This window comes from Botryllus schlosseri, chromosome 15 (assembly GCF_051294905.1).
Source record: "Botryllus schlosseri isolate E-star chromosome 15, Bs_hap1, whole genome shotgun sequence".
Taxonomy (NCBI): Eukaryota; Metazoa; Chordata; class Ascidiacea; order Stolidobranchia; family Styelidae; genus Botryllus; species Botryllus schlosseri.
The window spans coordinates 7,725,533-7,743,761 of NC_137250.1; the positions used below are offsets into that span (position 1 = coordinate 7,725,533).

Genomic DNA, 18,229 nt, shown 5'->3' on the forward strand with positions numbered 1-18,229 from the left:
ATCGACTAAAGTCAATTACTCATTTATCAGCAGTAAATTTCTAGTAAAGTACAAGAAGTGATGATCGTACCTATTGCGATATCAACTCTCCGCATTTTGTTGTATTTAGGACTATTGCACAAGCTATCTCTAATATGCTGCAATATAGACAGGTTCGGACTTGTCTAGGGTATTCACTTCCCATCAAGCAGCTTTTAAAGACGGATGAGCTTTCCTGAGTAAGGCATAGATGTCCCTAGAGAACCAAGCTAACTTCGCTTCTATTCTGTTTACATTGTTTGCAAAGCACGGTATTTTGTTATTTCATGAGACTTCAGTGGTTCTAGAATACTAAATTAATGAGAGTTGAATAAACCGTCAATTAATTTAGCATAAAGTATATGATATTCATAATATTTAAAGTTTACGTCGTTGAACAACCCTGATATGATCATATAGCGAAAGTATTGCTCCAAATAGCGGTAATATCTCCCAAGCATAAAAATAACGTGATCGAAATGTCCGTTTTATTGCAAATTTATCTCTAAACGGAATGAGCTGTGGCTTGTCACATTCGAATTACTGAGCGGAATTGACATAGAACTATTAAGTAAAGCTGAAACATCTTCACTGCAGTTATCATTCCCTTGAGACTACTAGTTATAGCAGAGGCGGGCAAACTGCGATTCACGATTGTAGCACTTTAATGATTTCATGTGCGTTTCGCCATTTTCTTCCCTGAATATATATTAATGCATTTATAGCGTAATAGCAATACGCGAATGGTGGCAGTGGTCCTATAGGGTTCAAAATTAGCAATTGAACTCTCGAATTGAACCTGATCATCAATCAATGACAAATCATTGTGCTCAACGCTATTTTTTGTGTGGTTCACATATTCACAACCTTTACTGATCCACAAAGCACTTACATTAGTCTTCAAACCTTCGCTGAACCACAAATTTTTGCTAGTCATAAAACAAAAAATCTGGCAAAATATACATTTAACTACACATCTAATACTTTACTATAGTACAGGGGTGGGCAGAGCTATTTTATGCGCGAGTCGCATATCAAAAATCTTATCCTTGAAAGAACCACAGCACAAAAAATCCATGATAAGCGCGCGTAATTAATTTTACCTTATCGTTGGATGAACATTCTTGGTAAAGACATAGATGTCCCCAGGAATCAAGCTAACTTCGCTTCTATTCTTTTACATTGTTTGCAAAGCACGCTCGAATTCTAATCTAGTTCTGTTCAACCTGTTTCAGTTACGCACGCTTTTCAGATACACTGCGAGCTTCGTGGATTTTGATCTCTAGGCGTTGATCTGTAGTGAGTTTCTTATCATTGTGAAATTAGCAATTATCTCGTGATGTTAATGAAAATAATCAGCTTACGTTGTTATATGCACCAAACATGATTTAAATATGTTTAAAATATTCCATTTATCAAGTATTATTACTTTGGTTCTATAACTTTGGAATAATAATGATTAATAATATTTCTTTCATTATTCATTGAAATCATTGTAGCTTATAACGGTGAACATCTTTTGTACAACAAGCTCCAAGTTTAATTAGAATTAGCGCTACACAAAATTCAAACACCTTGCCACCTCATGAAGGTGTATCCTATCAATACACAATAATAAACTTCATTCGATAGTCAACATTTCATTGTGACAACAGCTGTGCTCTTCAGAGAATTAACTCAATACATTCTTGGTTAATGGATAGTGTCGCAGTACCTTACCGTATGCACTACAAAATGCTATCATTTTACACTAAATGAGACACAAACTAAAGTAATAATATCAAAAATTGCCTGGTATTATGAATATCTTATGATTTTGCGTGAAATTAGCCATTTTCATGTGTTGTTATTGTTTCACTACCACTGATTATTTTAATAATATTGTTGTTTTCTGAATATCCTATTAATTATTTAGTTAATTTATCAATTATCTTGTGTTGTTAATGAAAATAATTAGCTTACGCTGTTATAAGAACCAAAACATGATTTGAATCTTTTAAAATATTTCATTCTAACTTAGGAATAATAATTAATAATAATATTTTTCCAATATTCATTGAAATCATTGTGGCTTGTAACGGTGAACATATTTTTTTTTAATAATATTGTTGCTTTGTGAATATCTATTTGATTTTTTCGTTTCCAAAGTTAGAACCAAAGTAATAATATTTATTTAAATAATTTTTATTAATCATTAAAATCATGAAAATGTTTACAAGCGAGTGGTGATGACGCGATAAATTAGCGGGCGGGCGGTAACGTAAATATTTCTCAGTGTTATTGGACTGGAACTAGACGCAATCATGACGTAATCATATCTCAGCATTACTGAAACTAAGCAAAGCCGCTCTAGTAATAACTAAAGTAATCAACTACGCTTGTGACGTAATCATGAATATGGTGCAATACGCAATCATAACGAAGGTAATCAACTTACGCATCTCAGCGTTACTAAAGTAATCAACTACGCATATGACGTAATCATGAACATGCTTCAACTACACAATCATATTAACGTAAATATTTCTCAGTGTTATTGGACTGGAACTAGACGCAATCATGACGTAATCATATCTCAGCATTACTGGAACTAAGCAAAGCCGCTCTAGTAATAACTAAAGTAATCAACTACGCTTGTGACGTAATCATGAATATGGTGCAATACGCAATCATAATGAAGGTAATCAACTTACGCCATGACGTAATAAATATCTCAGCGTTACTGGACTGGAACTATACACGTAATCATGAACATGCTGCAATACGCAATCATAGGTTATCAACTTACTCAATGACGTAATAAATATCTCAGCGTTACTGGACTGGAACTATGCCATCTCTCACACAACCAAAACCTCTCTCGTATTGGAACCACACCCACATCGTTCTGCGTTCTAATTGGCTAACAGATGTCACGTGATCAAATACTCAACGGTGATTGGGGCGCGTATAAACCCTGTGTATAATACTACTCATCCACCTAGCAATGCGTAGAGAAAAACGGTATTTTGAGCTCTGAGCGGAGAAATGACCTTTTTTTTTAGTTAACCGATGACAAAGTGGGGAAAGTTGACCGGTTTTTGAGAATTATTCTCCGGTTTTGCAAGTCTCAAATTTCTGAAAAAGTGTCCTCTTTTTAGATTTCCAAAATATGGTAAGCCTATTATACAACATTTGGAATTTTTTACTATCAGAACATCCATTCCGTACCAATGATCTAATTTCTAAAACTACCTGAATAACTGTTGAACCGACGATGATTTCGAGGGTTCCTACTATTTTTTTATCGTGTACGTCGACTGTATCGGGAGAAAATCGTGCGTAGGATCATACTACATGTTACTTCAAAAGTATTTACTCAAGTATGGCATACGATACTTATTAGGGATGGTGTGAACCTCTGAAAGGTTCAGGTTCGTGTGAACGCGAACCTTTTTGAAAGGTTCTGTGTGAACGCGTACGTGAACCTCGTGACGTCATAATGCTAATTCTGACCCTAGATTTCAGTGAGTTGATATATTAATGAGAACAATACTTAGCGACAACTCGGACCACATCATGCCACAATGCAGGAGTAGGCTACATACTGACTTTTTAACCGTCACCAAATGTATCAAGTGGGGCAATCAAATGATATAATAATCCGATAAAATCAATATCTTACGCCACTTTGCCAAGAATTTCGACGAGGACTTGCGGGGAAATATAAGCTTACGCCTTATCGGTATAGGCCAGACCTGACAATGTATTCGGCGCCTGAGTATTGGTACATTGATATTGAGCAGATTGTAAAACGGGTTCCTATACTTGCTAGTTGCTATATTACCCCATTACCAAGTTATACAGCAGTAGCCAACACCTCAATCGCACGGATTTGGTTCTAATGGTACAGTAAACATGACAAGTCAGGCTTGACACCTGCTGGATTTTTTACATCAGAAAATGATATCAATCTCCTGGATTGGTTGAATAAGCATCATTCGATGACTACCTGTAGTGTATTTCGCTCGTGATGTTGTGTGATTGCGGGTCAAGGTCACAGCAGATAGTCACTAAATATTCACAAACGGAAAGCTGGATATTTCGAGCAAACTTTTGTAACAAAGCAAGTAAAAATTTTTGAGTTTGTGAAGGTGCATGCTCGTTTAGTGTTGCTCTTTTTATGCTGCCAGCGCTATGCATAGAGTGGCCCGCGGTGGAAATGCGAAAAATTTGAACCAAAGATGTTATAATGAAGTGAGAACTATGATACATGAAAAAGGTTCCCAGTGCAGAACCTACCAAAGTTCTGTTGTGAACGCGAACCTCTAGATTTCGGAGGTTCACACGCAGAACGCGAACGTGAACCTCACGTTCACACCATCCCTAATACTTATACAACTTTTGGAATTTTTTATTATCAGAACATCCATTCCGTACCAATGATCTAATTTCTAAAACTACGTGAATAACTGTTGAACGGACGATGATTTCGAGGGTTCCAACTATTTTTTTATCGTGTACGTCGACTGTATCGGGAGAAAATCGTACGTATAGGATCATACTACATGTTACTTCGAAAGTATTTACTCAAGTATGGAATACGATACTTATACAACTTTTGGAGTTACCTAAAAAACTGAAAACTCAAATAGAAGGAGAAGTAGAAGTAATCTAAAATAACTACTGAATAAGTAGTGCGAGTAGGCAAAATCTACTTCAAGTACTTCAAAAAGTAGAAGTACTTCGTTACTGACCACCTCTGGGAATTACCAATTCAAACATTTTCTGGTGATATCACAAAAGGAATTTATTCACAAGCTTACAGTTAATATCAACATTGTACGATATTGCACAACAATGCTGTCTGGCTCTTTTTCTCAGATAGCATTGTTGCGTCCTGAGCTACTCTCTCGTTTCGCCCGACAGCATTGTTGCGTCCCAATGCCAATCTCCATAACAATGAAAAATTCGAGGCTGATTGTGGGAGTTCCAGGGCCACGAGCAGAATAAAATGTATATTTTCGTAATCAGTGCAGAGTCAGCTTTCGATTGATACCCGTTTTACCAAATTTAATGCTCGGCAAGCCGGTCAAAAATGACCGTCAAATTGCCTGTAGCCAAATGGAAATTGTGACATGAATCAATTTCATTGAGCCGTGAGATTTGCTTGTGTCGACACCATATAGGACACTATGGCCGAACCGATAGTTTGATTGGGTATGCACAGTCCTGTGACGTCATAATTACTATATGTCGAAAGTCCAAAACTTGATAGTCGCATGAGAACTCACTCCACCGCATTGCTGCGGGCAGCATCAAAACACTAATGCGACATTTTAATACCGGCGGTGCACTTGCTCATATCAAGCCATACAGTTGACTGTAATCTTGAAATTGTAGGATTGTTCAAGTTTAACTGCAGCAAGCGCAACGTGAGCGCATGTCGCGACCATATCAGTAGAAATTCGCTTTCTACCAAATACCCCATGGGTTGAAATTCGATATTGATGCGCTCGTTACCAGGGCTTCGGAGCCGGAGCCGGAGCCCGGAGCTGGAGCCCCGGAGCCGTGCATTTTTACTGGAGCTGGAGCCGGAGCCGGAGCTCTACTTAAAATTCAGCCGGAGCCGGAGCTGGAGCCAGTTATTTGAGGGGTAGCTCCGTCTCCGGCGTATTTCATAAGATCCTATTATATATGCAACAACCATATCTGCTGAGTTCACATAATTCAACAGCAGGCCTTCGCGAAATTAAGAATCTTATCCTCTTTGGCGCTACCTTTTTCGACTAACCATGTTCGTGGGGATTTAACAGCAGAGCAGTCATATGTTCAATGTTCAATTTTCATACATGAGTGCCGAACCTCGGTATGCGAAATATGCCTATGAATATTGTGGGTATTCGGCATACGCGCAATTTCATCATCAGCATAACCTTGTTGGTATACGGTTAGAAAATAATGATCACTATGTATTACGCGAAATGAGAGAGAGGATAAAAACGTGATTTCGTTGCACATGTCGATAATACGAGCACGAGCCGCGAAATTCCATCTCATCGTTGCTATGAATCGGATGAGCAAATACTCGTTCTTTCGCAATAGTTCTTCAATCGGGACGCGAAATTGGACAGTGTTATTGAGTATGAAATTATGCATGCTAATTAGAATCCATTACTGCGCATCATCGTCATTCACTCCAGTAAGGATTTTCGAGCGTAAATAGGGGATGACAGAAGAGTAGCCCCAAACCCCATGGTATTTTATGTTGGAGACAAATTACTGATTTGATACGCGATTTCCAATGTCGTGGCGCACAAGACCTAACGGTGATAGGCGCCACTCTCTTTCTTCTCACAATAAATAAATAAACGTGATTTCCAATTTGTAATCATCTGTTTCGTAAATTCATTCTTGATGCCTGCTTGATACTCTAGTATTCCCGGATTATCGCGTACTGTGACTTGTAAATGTGCAATGTGCATATTGCATAGTTTAATTCGTTATGGGTATGGCGCAATGTGCATGGCACAGTGTTTAATTCGATTATTCGATTCGTTTCAACGGGAAAATATTATATTCCGATAAACTTGATCGACACCGGATGGACTGGTAACGAGTGCACCAATATCGAACGTCAAACCATTGGCCATTTGGTATACAAACCGAATTACTATTGATCACGTCGTTATATCCGCCCATGTTGCTTTTACTACAGTTACAGTTGAATAATAATAGCACATTTAAAGATTGAATTGAGCTGTATGGCTTAATGTTAACGAGTACAGTGCCAGTGTTAAAACGCCACATCAGAATTTGAATGCTGCACAACAGCAATGGCACGGAGTAGCGTTCTAGTGCAACTATGTCGCGCTTGTGTCAGCAGAAGGAATTTTTAGTGAATCTAAAATTGGCCACTAGCTGCGCTCGCGGTTTGCCTGTATTTCATGTTGTTTGTTTCTATGACGTCATAATTGGTTGTATGCAATGTAGCTAGATGCATGTTTTTTGAAATTCTCCATTTGCTGACGATTGCCCTTGAAAAGTGTCATCTCGAAAAGCTTCGGGTTTTAATATATTTTACTATGAATATATTATTAAAATGTGCAACTATGATGTTATCGACAATTGACAAGTATTCATTATGTCGTCACAAGCCGGCACGGTGGCAGCTATGTTTTCATGCATCCGATGTTACTGACGGCTGACAGACTCTAGATTACCATAGATAACTAACCTACGGGTAAATTAGTAATCTATATAGACCAGGGGTGGCTAACCTTTTCGGTTAAAGGGCAAGATGAAATTGACGAACGAGTGCGCTGCCCACTAGCCGCGCCAGGCGCGTAAAATTTTCAAAGTTAATATTATTATTACTTGGGTATATTGCGGGTCGACTGTATACCGCCCGCTGAGCTCAGTTTGCTAGCACAAGACCATTCGGCATCTGGAAATATCGATATCGAAGATATAATATACGACAATCATTTTGTGCCTGCATTTCATCGTCGACGATCTTTCTGCGAGTGCAAACGCGAAAAGTCTGTCTCTCGTAATTGCGAATATATAGTTAGACTCAATCGGCTATATCAGGCGTTTTGTTCATTTTCAGGCGGGGGTCGGCTACAAAGAAAGAAATTGTGTGACAATTAAACACGCGATGCGTGAAGAAAAATTTTACTACTTTTTTAGTTTATTGTAATGTACGACGATTTACGCAAAATGTGACTGGACCCTGGATCTGCTAATGCGTCGGAACTAATATTTTAGTCATCAACATCCCAAGTGCCGCGGCCAGATTAATCATATATTTGGTTGGCCTTGCAAGTTCACAATCTGAGCAATTCAATTTCGATATTATAACAGGAAATTTCGATAATATAATGGGAAATTAGCTCGCGGGCTACTCAAAACCTTCTTGCGGGCCACATATGGCCCGCAGGCCGCGGGTTGCCCGCCCCTGATGTAGACAGCAGGGCTTTGGAGCTGCCGTAAATTTGCACTGCTCCAGCTCCGGCTCCGGAGCTTTCTTCTATCATACAATAGCTCCGGCTCCAGCTCCGGAGCCGTATTATTATCACTACTCCGGCTCCAGCTCCAGCTCCGGCTCTGAAAACTATCGAAGGCGTTCGTTTATTTCAGGGGTGGGTAACCCGCGGCCTCCGGGCCATATGTGACCCGCGAGTAGGTTTTGAGTAGCCCGCGAGCTAACTTCCCATTATATTATCAACATTCCTATTATATTATCGAAATTGAATTGCTCAGATTGTGAACTTGCAAGGTCAACCAAAAATATGAGTTGTCTGGCCGCGACACTTGGGATGTTGATGACTAAAATATCAGTTCCGACGCAATAGCAGATCCGGGGTCCAGTCATATTTTTAGTAAATCGTCTTACATTACAATGAACTAAAAGAGCAGTAAAATTTTTCTTGTTAAGTGTTTAATTGTCACACGATTTCTTTCTTTGTAGCCTACCCCCTCCTGAAAATGAAAAAAAACGCCTGATTTAGCCGACTGAGTCTAACTATATTCGCAATTGCGAGAGAAAGTATTTTCGCGTTTGCGCTCGCAGAAACATCGTCGACGATAAAATGTAGGCAAATAGTGATTGTCGTATATTAGCGGAAATCTTCGATTTCGATATGTCCAGATGCGGAATAGTCCTGTCTTTGCAAACTGAGCCCAGCAAGCGGTATACAGTCGACCCGCAATATACCCAAGTAATAATAATATTACCTTTGAAAATTTTACGCGCCTGGCGCGGCTAGTGGGCAGCGCACTCGTTCGTCAATTTCATGTGGCCCTTTAGCCGAAAAGGTTGGCCCCCCTGGTCTATATAGATTACTAATTTACCCGTAGGTTAGTTATCTATGGTAATCCAGAGTTTGTCAGCCGTCAGTAACATCAGATGCAGCAACGAAGACATAGGTGCTGCCGTGGCGACAAGTGACGTAATAATGAATATACTTGTCAATTGTCGATAACATCATAGTTGCACTAGAACGCACTTTACTCCATGCCATTGCTGTGTACAGCATTAAAATTCTGACGCGGCGTTTTAACAATGGCACTGTACTCGTTAACATTAAGCCATACAGCTCAATTCCAATGTGCGATTATTATTCAACTGTAACTGTAGTAAGAGCAATATGGGCGGATATCACGACCTCATCAATAGAAATTCGATTTGTACCAAATTGTTGAAATGGCCAATGGTTTGACGTTCGGTATTGGTGCACTCGTTACCAGTTTATCCGGTGTCGATCAAGTTTATCGGAATATAATATTTTCCTGCTTAAACGAATCGAGTAATCGAATTAAACACTGCGCCATGCACATTGCGCCATGCCCATAACGAATTAAACTATGCAGTATGCACATTGCACAATGCACATTTACAAGTCCCAGTGCGCGATAATCCGGGAATACTAGAGTATCAAGCAGAGATCAAGAATGAATTTACGAAACAGATGATTACAAATTGAAAATAGCGTATCAAATCAGTAATTTGTCTCCAACATAAAATACCATGAGGTCCTGACATCGCATTGAGTAGCTCGCACCGCGACAATTGTTTGCTGAGTGTAACGGTGTTTTGGGCTACTCTTCTGCCATCCCCTATTTACGCTCGACAATCATCACTAGGGTGAATGATGATCATACGCAGTAATGAATTCCAATTCGCATGCATAATTGCATACACAATAACACTGTCCAATTTCGCGGCCCGATTAAAGAACTATCACGAAAGAACGAGTATTTGCTCATCAGATTCACAGCAACGACGAGATGGACTTTCTCGGCTCGTGCTCGTCATATCTACATGTGCAACGAAATCACGTTTTTATCCTCTCTCCCATTTTGCATAATCCATAGTGATCATTATTTACGAACCGTACAATTGGCCAACAAGGTTGCGCTGATGTTGAAATTGCGGGTATGCCGAATACCCACAATATTCACAGGCATATTTAGCATACCGCGGTTCGGCACTCATGTATGAAAATTGAACATGGAACATATGACTGCTCTGCTGTTAAATCTCAAGGAATATGGTTAGTCGGAAAAGGTAGCGCCAAAGAGGAAAAGATTCTTAATTTCGCGAAGACCTGTTGTTGAGTTATCTGAACTCAGCAGATATGGTTTTTGCATATATAATAGCATCTTATGGAATACGTCGGAGCCGGAGCTACCCCTCAAATAACTGGCTCCAGCTCCGGCTCCGGCTGAATTTTTTTGTAAAGCTCCGGCTCCGGCTCCAGCTCTGGTAAAAATGCACGGCTCCGTGGCTCCGGCTCCGGGCTCCGGCTCCAAAGCCCTGACAGACAGACACCTTCGATAGTTTTCAGAGCCGGAGCCGGAGCTGGAGCCGGAGCAGTGGTAATGATGCGGCTCCGGAGCTGGAGCCGGAGCTAATGTATGATAGAAGAAAGCTCCGGAGCCGGAGCTGGAGCAATGCAAATTTGCGGCTGCTCCAAAGCCCTGCTCGTTACCAGTCCGTCCAGTGTCGATCAAGTTTACAGGAATATAGTAAACTTTCCTTCAAAAGAAACGAACAAATGCAGAACTAGTGCCACTGAGAATCTGGTGTGCAGCAGGGCATGGTATGGTATGGTATGGTATGGACGTATGGTATGGTATATGGAACGAAATTTCGGTATGGAATATGGAAATGTGCAAGCATGGTATGGTATGGAAGTTTCCCGAGTATGGTATGGAACTGTTTTCCATACTTGCATACTTTTCCCATACTTTGACAATTTTGTCAAACCATGAGAATGAGCCGACTTTCGATATGTTAAATTGATTGCATACCTCATAAAAAAGCTCACTGTCTATGTTCAATTGTTCATATCTCAAATTGCGATTCATGGCTCACCCACTCCGTTAGACATCTATTTGAAGACAAAGTTGCGCAACGTGCATGTGAATGAAAATAATATTAATGATAATTATTTCGCTTATCGTAACTTCCATTCCGTAAACTACCAAGGAAGTAGACTCTAAAAATATAGCTACCACCTATCAGTTACATGAATATTTATATCAATTTGCTGAAGTTGGAAATAATTTTCTACGCTTTTGTCGGATGATCATCACGCGCTATTTGACATAACCATCATTGTAATTGATTACACTCGGCCATTACACGCCGAGTCACGCCAGGCGAACTTTTCCGTTTCGTCGGAGTGCACACCATAGAGATCCAGGAAGATTCGATTGTCATACGCGGAAAATTACAGCAAAGAATACAATAACCTTGAGAATATTCGCCTAATAATGAAATTTTATTCAACACAAACGAGTTTTGATTATACGCAGATAGCAGCCGTACTCAATTGAACCGGGAATCATGACACGATAGGTCAGCCGAGTTTTAAATCGCCAGGCAGGACCATTTCTAGTTTAGGAATCCACTCGTCGCCCGATAGTGAGTTACGCAATTTTGTAAGCAGCCTTGAAGATGATACAAAGAATACACATATATCACTCTCATTTGAACCGAGAATCACTAGCGGTAACGACATTCAGTCACAGAACTTATTGATCGAACCGCTTCAGCAATCAGTCACGGGGAGAAGCACCCGCAGCAATTCTGCAAAATGCGAAAGTCCGTTATCCTTTTGTTTCTTTATGATATTAGAGAATTTAGTTTCTTTATGTTAAAAGCATGAATGCGGGCATTTCACCCTAAACATTACTTCTAATAGGCTACTGCAACAACCTCTGGCGCACGGTGGCTTCCCCTAAACTTCCCCCCAAGTCATGGCATCACGAGTATTATATTGTGACGTCATAGGGGATTGACATTGACAATTGGAAATATAGGGTAAATATAGCTCATTTGACGAAATATCTCCGTAAGTACGTACTCTAACTGTTGAACCGACTATTTGAGGTTCCACACCATCCCATATCGTATACGTCGGCTATATCGGGTGGTAATTGTATGTACGCGCATACAACATGTTTTAGGAAAGTAGCCTATTTATAAAATGGCATGATTTTACGACTTAAAAAAATGTTATTTCAAAAAGGCCTTTGTTTAAAACACCATTTGTTTTAAATGCAACCCATACCCCAAACCATATTGCTCTACGGGTCAGTTTCATCACTACCCTTTATTCATCCGATTCACAAACACTCACACCCTCTCCGTAGCCAACTAAATCCACTATTACGCGCTTCACTAACAAGCTGGTATAGCTATACCAGCATATCCAAGACTCATCTATTTATTTGCATAGGATGACAATAGGCACCAAACGGGGAAGCGAGTGGCACAGGTGGTTAAACACTAGTCACGACACCAATGGCGGTGAGTTCGAACCCCGGTTCTGACCAACTTCTACGTGTCGGAGGTTTATCTGGGCTCCTCGCCGCCGGCCTCACTGCTACCGCAGTGCATTGAAAAGTCCAGTCGAAACCAGTGAGCCGAGCTACAAGTCGGCAGCAACGACCACGATCGGGAATGATTGCGAGAGATGTTGAAAGACGTTCCCGAAAAGACAGAAATCAAAGACCCACGAACATTATGAATTTTATGTCGTGGAGCACAAGGCGTAAAAAGGCGATAAGCTCCACTGTGTTGTGCCCATTAAGACATTACGATACAATATAGGCACCAAACTCGTGGATGTTACAGAAAAATCAGGGTAGCGCCAAGCACAAAATATATTCAATGTTAATGAAGCAACATTGTCAATAATATTTATTAGAACACGTGCATCACGCTCGGTGAAAAGATTGATGCGGATCAATCAAAGGTCATAAATTCTGCAATTGGCAAACATTTGATGGCTAATCCAGCCTGTGCGAAAAATTATCGAGACGACAGATTTCACGTCGTCGGAAGAGGCCGTTCACACTTTCATCTGTGTGCCTTGGAGTCGACTTTTATCAAAATACACCAGCCAAGGCTGTCTTAACAAAAAGAGTTCGTGTACCATCTAAAAATAGTACATTGAACGCTCTCGTATTCGACATTCCATGCTGGTAACGTCATATTTTGCGATACGATTGTCGATATACAATGTTCTTTCCAATTCTCCACTAGTTGCTGACGATTACCCCTGACGAGTGTGAGCGGAAAATATTCGGGTTCATTTCAATATGAATATACCATTCAATTGTATAGTGAAGTTATGTACCTCCAAGAAGCTGTTCAATATATTGGTAGCCTACAAGCAGTTAAGGACAAATATTTATAACAAGAAGAATATAATGAAGAATATTACGAATATTCATGAGGTTATCAGGAGTTCGGTTCAGACGGTCCATTATCAATGATTACTTTGATGAAGCATATTGGTATTCCGTGACCTCAGGCAATGATTGCCGCTAATCGAATCGATCACACGTATACCAGACCAAACTATAGAAAAATGCATTTCTTGAAACGCACACGATTACAAATTCGCATTTTTAGGGGAAGCATATTATTTTCCTTCGCGGACCTCATTGGTGCAGGGGGAGGGGGCTTGTATTACTTACATGAGTCACAGGGCTATTCGGTACTGGTCACTTCGGTGCATGGAAATCTTAATGTCGAAGGTTTCGGCTTACATGCGCCGTGTCCCGGTGCAAGACTGCCGGCGAGAAGCCGATGTGAAAAAGTCCTGCACAGTTCTTAGTCTATCGGTATATTCTAATCCATTCTTTCAATCTTCCCGTCACTTCAAATTATCAGTGCTTTCAATCTTCCCGTTACTTCAAATTATCAGTGTTTTGCAATATCCAACGTACTACGACCTTGTTCAATTTCGTATACGTGGTGAACGTTGTGTCGTCGTCACATTCGCTCACCCCAAGCGACACCAGCCCCATCTCGTAGTAGAGAGAAGTCACATTATCTTCCATCACAAAAGCTGCGCCCGAGTCTCCTTTGCAGGTCCCACTACCCCCCCTGCTGTAATCAGTTTGAGTAAGTGCTTCTCAATAATCATCCTAGAGATACGAAACATTTTATACCCCCATTTCTTACAGAAATGAGGCGCAGGATTATGAGACTATACTTGTACTTGTGATGTTCGCAAGCGGCGGAACGTTACTTTTCGAGTAATCAATAAGAATCATTCCGAATGCATTGCCATTTGTCAATGACGATCGATGAGGCGACATGATATTGAACTATACAGAAATTTAAGCAGCAGGCTTTGTTATTATTAGTGTTATTCCAGTGTACCAGAAAGCCTACATATAATTAAAAAAAGTTACATAAACCCAAGTAGGACCGTACGACATCATAATTGCCTTTACATATATACTATATCGTAAAATTACATAATAAATAAGCTATACCTTCAATTCAATCAGAAACATCAACTAGAACAGGGGCGGGCAACATACGGCCCGCCTGCGACGGGATTTTGAGCGGCCCGCAGAGTTTCTAGCCTGAAAGTGAAATTCTATAATATGAAAGTATTGCAAATTATTGTGCGTCACTGAATGTGTCCACGTTTGCCAATCTGATAAAGATGTTCATGAAACTACTTGTTCTGTTCGGGTATACATATACATTTGCGAGCAAACATTTTCGACCATGAACATAAACAAGACAAGGCTCCGTTCCAATATAACTGATATTCACGAGCAGTCTTTACTAAGAGTTGCTACATCCGATATGCAGTCAGAGTTCAAAGAACTTCTTAACAACTTTCATTGACCATAGATGTCTGACTGACTTCAACAGCTATTGAAGTACATTAGCGTAATAAATTCATTAAATACTGTTTTGGTCTCCATGCTTTAAACTTGAAGTTTACATAAAATACGGATATTCCTTGTATAGGTGGATAAATACGCGATTAATGTATCGATTCTGGAATCGGGCCCGCCGAGAACTTTATTTTCCTATGTCTGGCCCGCCGACCGGAGAAGTTGCCCGCCCCTGAACTAGAGCATCCCATGTGAACATTCGACAGGGATACATTAGTGAGATCATTGTGTTTACTCACTCATATCCAGCGCAAAACATATTATCTGTGATTGTAGGATGATAATCAATTCTTCGGTAGCTAGCCGTACAACGCTCTGTCGTAGTGATCGGATATCTGTCGTGCAGCAAAAATTTCCACGCGTCCCGAATTCCCCCATTGGATAAACCCCAGGCAGCCACAACTCCACTTTGAGATGGTGCGACCTGGAATGTTTGCATCGAGTGATGTGAATGCGACCGATATAACGTACTTTCACTTGAACTGATTTCTCATGAGTTGACTCGCATACATCATTCATACTAGGGTTGGATTATCCGGATAACGGTTAACCGAAGGTTTTTTTATTATCCGATATCCGGATATAAATCTGCCGGTTAACCGGATAAAATAGTATCGGTAATAATGCGTTTTACACATTTAGGAAGCTTCAATAAGTCGTATTATCAGTGTTGCGCTCGGCCAATTAGCGAGATACGTCAATGCAGTGTGCAACGCGACGCGATCTTCCGCTGTGAAGATCGCCAAATTAGGTCATTGATTGCCGCGACCTCGGCTATCGTTGCTGGCCTGATTTTTCGAGTCTTCAACAAGCCTATAGTTCCGCTGGCAGAATCCCATCTGCAATAGGCTCTGTGGACTTTATACCATCACTGGCCTACATAATCACACCAGCATTGGCTTGATGCTCACGATATTATCGCTGGCCTACACAATCGCATCTGCAATAGGCATGGTACGAACGATATCATATCATCGCTGGCGTAACCATCGAGTCTCGGGCCTGGCATGCGTTGCCTCCCATCCCTTGGTGACTTGGAGACAATATGACGGTAAGACTATTGATCAGCGATTGTGATTAATGAGTGACATCGCGAAACTTAATGACATCGAATGTTCGCATTTCGCAAACATGTTCGTGCGTGCAAGCATAACTAATTTCCACTGATACTAAATTCGAAAAAAAATCGAAACCCCCTCGTTTTATTTAAAACACCCCCCCCCTTATTTTTCGGCTGGCTACGGGCCTGATCATGTGAATTTCCCATGGAGGAATTAGAGCGAGCTATCATGTCAGCCTCAATTCCAGTATCAACTACTCGTCCTTCCAGTACTGGACACCTAAACAGAAGAATGGGTAAAAAGGAAGCGCTGCTTACTATATTCAGCCCATTTTGTGGAAGCAGAAAGGGCATTTAATACGTGTGGACTCATTGTTACAAAACTCCAGTCCCGGCTACAGGATGCCACTATTGATGCAGTGTACTTTATAAGGAGGGAGTTGCAGAAGTAGTGAACATTAAATTTGCGTGATTTTTCACGTATTCGCTCGTACTGCGCGTGTACGTATAAATCTACAATAACACTGCGTAATGATTTTGCGATCCATTTTTCATGTACATCTCGTGAAATCGATTATCTCACTTAGCATTCATTATCCGGTTAACCGGTTAGCTAAATTCCAAATATCCGGATATATCCGTTATCCGGATAGTGAAAATTATTGATGTCCGAACTAACCCTAATTCATACCCAGTGATTTAATTTCGCACTACTTTTATATGTGCTTGAGATTTATTTCAACTGTATTCTGCATAGCCGTCGCACCTCGGCCTTAACAAAAGTCGTATGGTGGCACACGATATAACTTAAGTTAAGCTAGTTATCGTAGGCCTCGACCGGATCACTATTAAACCCATTCAGATTGTTCGGGTAGGCCTTTACGTTTTACGTTTCCACCCGATGTAGTTTTCCTTAGCGTAAAAAATCTGGACTTTACAGTACATCTAATCTACTACATCAATAGGTCTACACAACAGTATCGTATGCCGTCGGTTGTATGATGCTTTGTATATGGATCTGCTATTACCACACACACACACACACACACACACACACATAACTACATGCACGTAGCTAAGAGGGCTTTCTTACCATTGCAAATTTATCTTCTGTCGTTGGAATGCAAACTGTTCGGATCGTATCGCTCATAATTATAGTTTCACCGAGTTTAAGCAAGGCAATGTCATATTCGTATTTTCTCCCAGACTTCGTGTGGTAGGACGGATGTATCAGGCTTTTTTCGACGTGTACATATCTTTGAAGGTAAATAGAAATCATTAGTTGACGAAGTACAGGATGAACGGTTAACACGCACTTGACGTTCGGTGACGTTCGGTTGGGAACTCCGAGCCACACGTGAATATACTTCACCTCTCGAACTCGACCAAGAATATTGAATGCACAATGGGCCGCCGTCAGAACATAGCTGTGAATACAAAATATAACGACAGATGACTATATATCGTTAAATTACTACTGAAAACATGTGATCATTAACGATAGTAATCGGAACCCTGTCATCAGTGACTACAGTATACAAAATGAATAATTGAAGTGAACAAAGTCCAGTGAAAGGTGGTTTTAAATTTTAAATAATATGTGACACCATATATAGCAGGGTTGGGCAAACTGCAGCTCCATGAGCCTTTGATTGCGGCTATTTAATGATTTAACATGCGTTCCGCAGAGGTTTAACTTGATTATAAATAGATGCATTCGACGACGTAATAACAATATGAGTATGGCGTATTGCTTTCGTGTTGTTTTTTCCCCTTATCGTTCACGTAGCACCTGTAAGATTTAGGGGGAGGGGGCACTAGAAGTTTAGAACTTTGCAATTGAACCAAAGCAATTTACAGCGCCACTACGCGGTGTAAATCGCTATGAATCGAGCTCATCCGCGACAATGGTGCATGGTAGGGATGGTGTGAACCTGTGAAAGGTTCAGGTTCGTGTGAACGCGAACCTTTTTGAAAGGTTCTGTGTGAACACGAACGTGAACCTCATGACGTCACGTGACGTCATATTGCTAATTCCAACCCTATCTTTCAATGAAGTGATAGCCTACTAATGTACACGATACCTAGTGACGACTCGGGCCACATAATGCCACAATGCCGAAGTACATATTGGTGTTTTAAACGTCGCTGAGGGCGGAGATAATTAAGTGTGCTGATCCAGGAGAATGCTAATCGTGTGATTAAATACTGTTAATCGCGACGCATGAAGGTGAAGAGGGTTACGCGCGATGGTTAGTCGCTGTGTCCCGAGTTTTCAATCAAGTGGCGTTATCTGTTGCATCATAATGCGAAAATGCCTTATATATTGGCTGCTAGTTGGTGAATAAAACTAGAGATCCCACAATCTCCATAATGAAACAGCAGCCTGCTGACGACGATACTGACACTGTAATAGGTAGAATTATCATCATCGCGAAATGAAAGTCGTGT

At 40.6% G+C, this 18,229-nt stretch overlaps 1 protein-coding gene across 3 annotated transcripts in view; it reads right to left on the reverse strand.

Annotated features, from left to right (window-relative positions):
• The window catches only part of LOC145458011 (mannan-binding lectin serine protease 2-like), a 250,177-nt gene that overhangs the window by 109,092 nt on the left and 122,856 nt on the right, over positions 1-18,229 (reverse strand). The window lies entirely within an intron of this gene.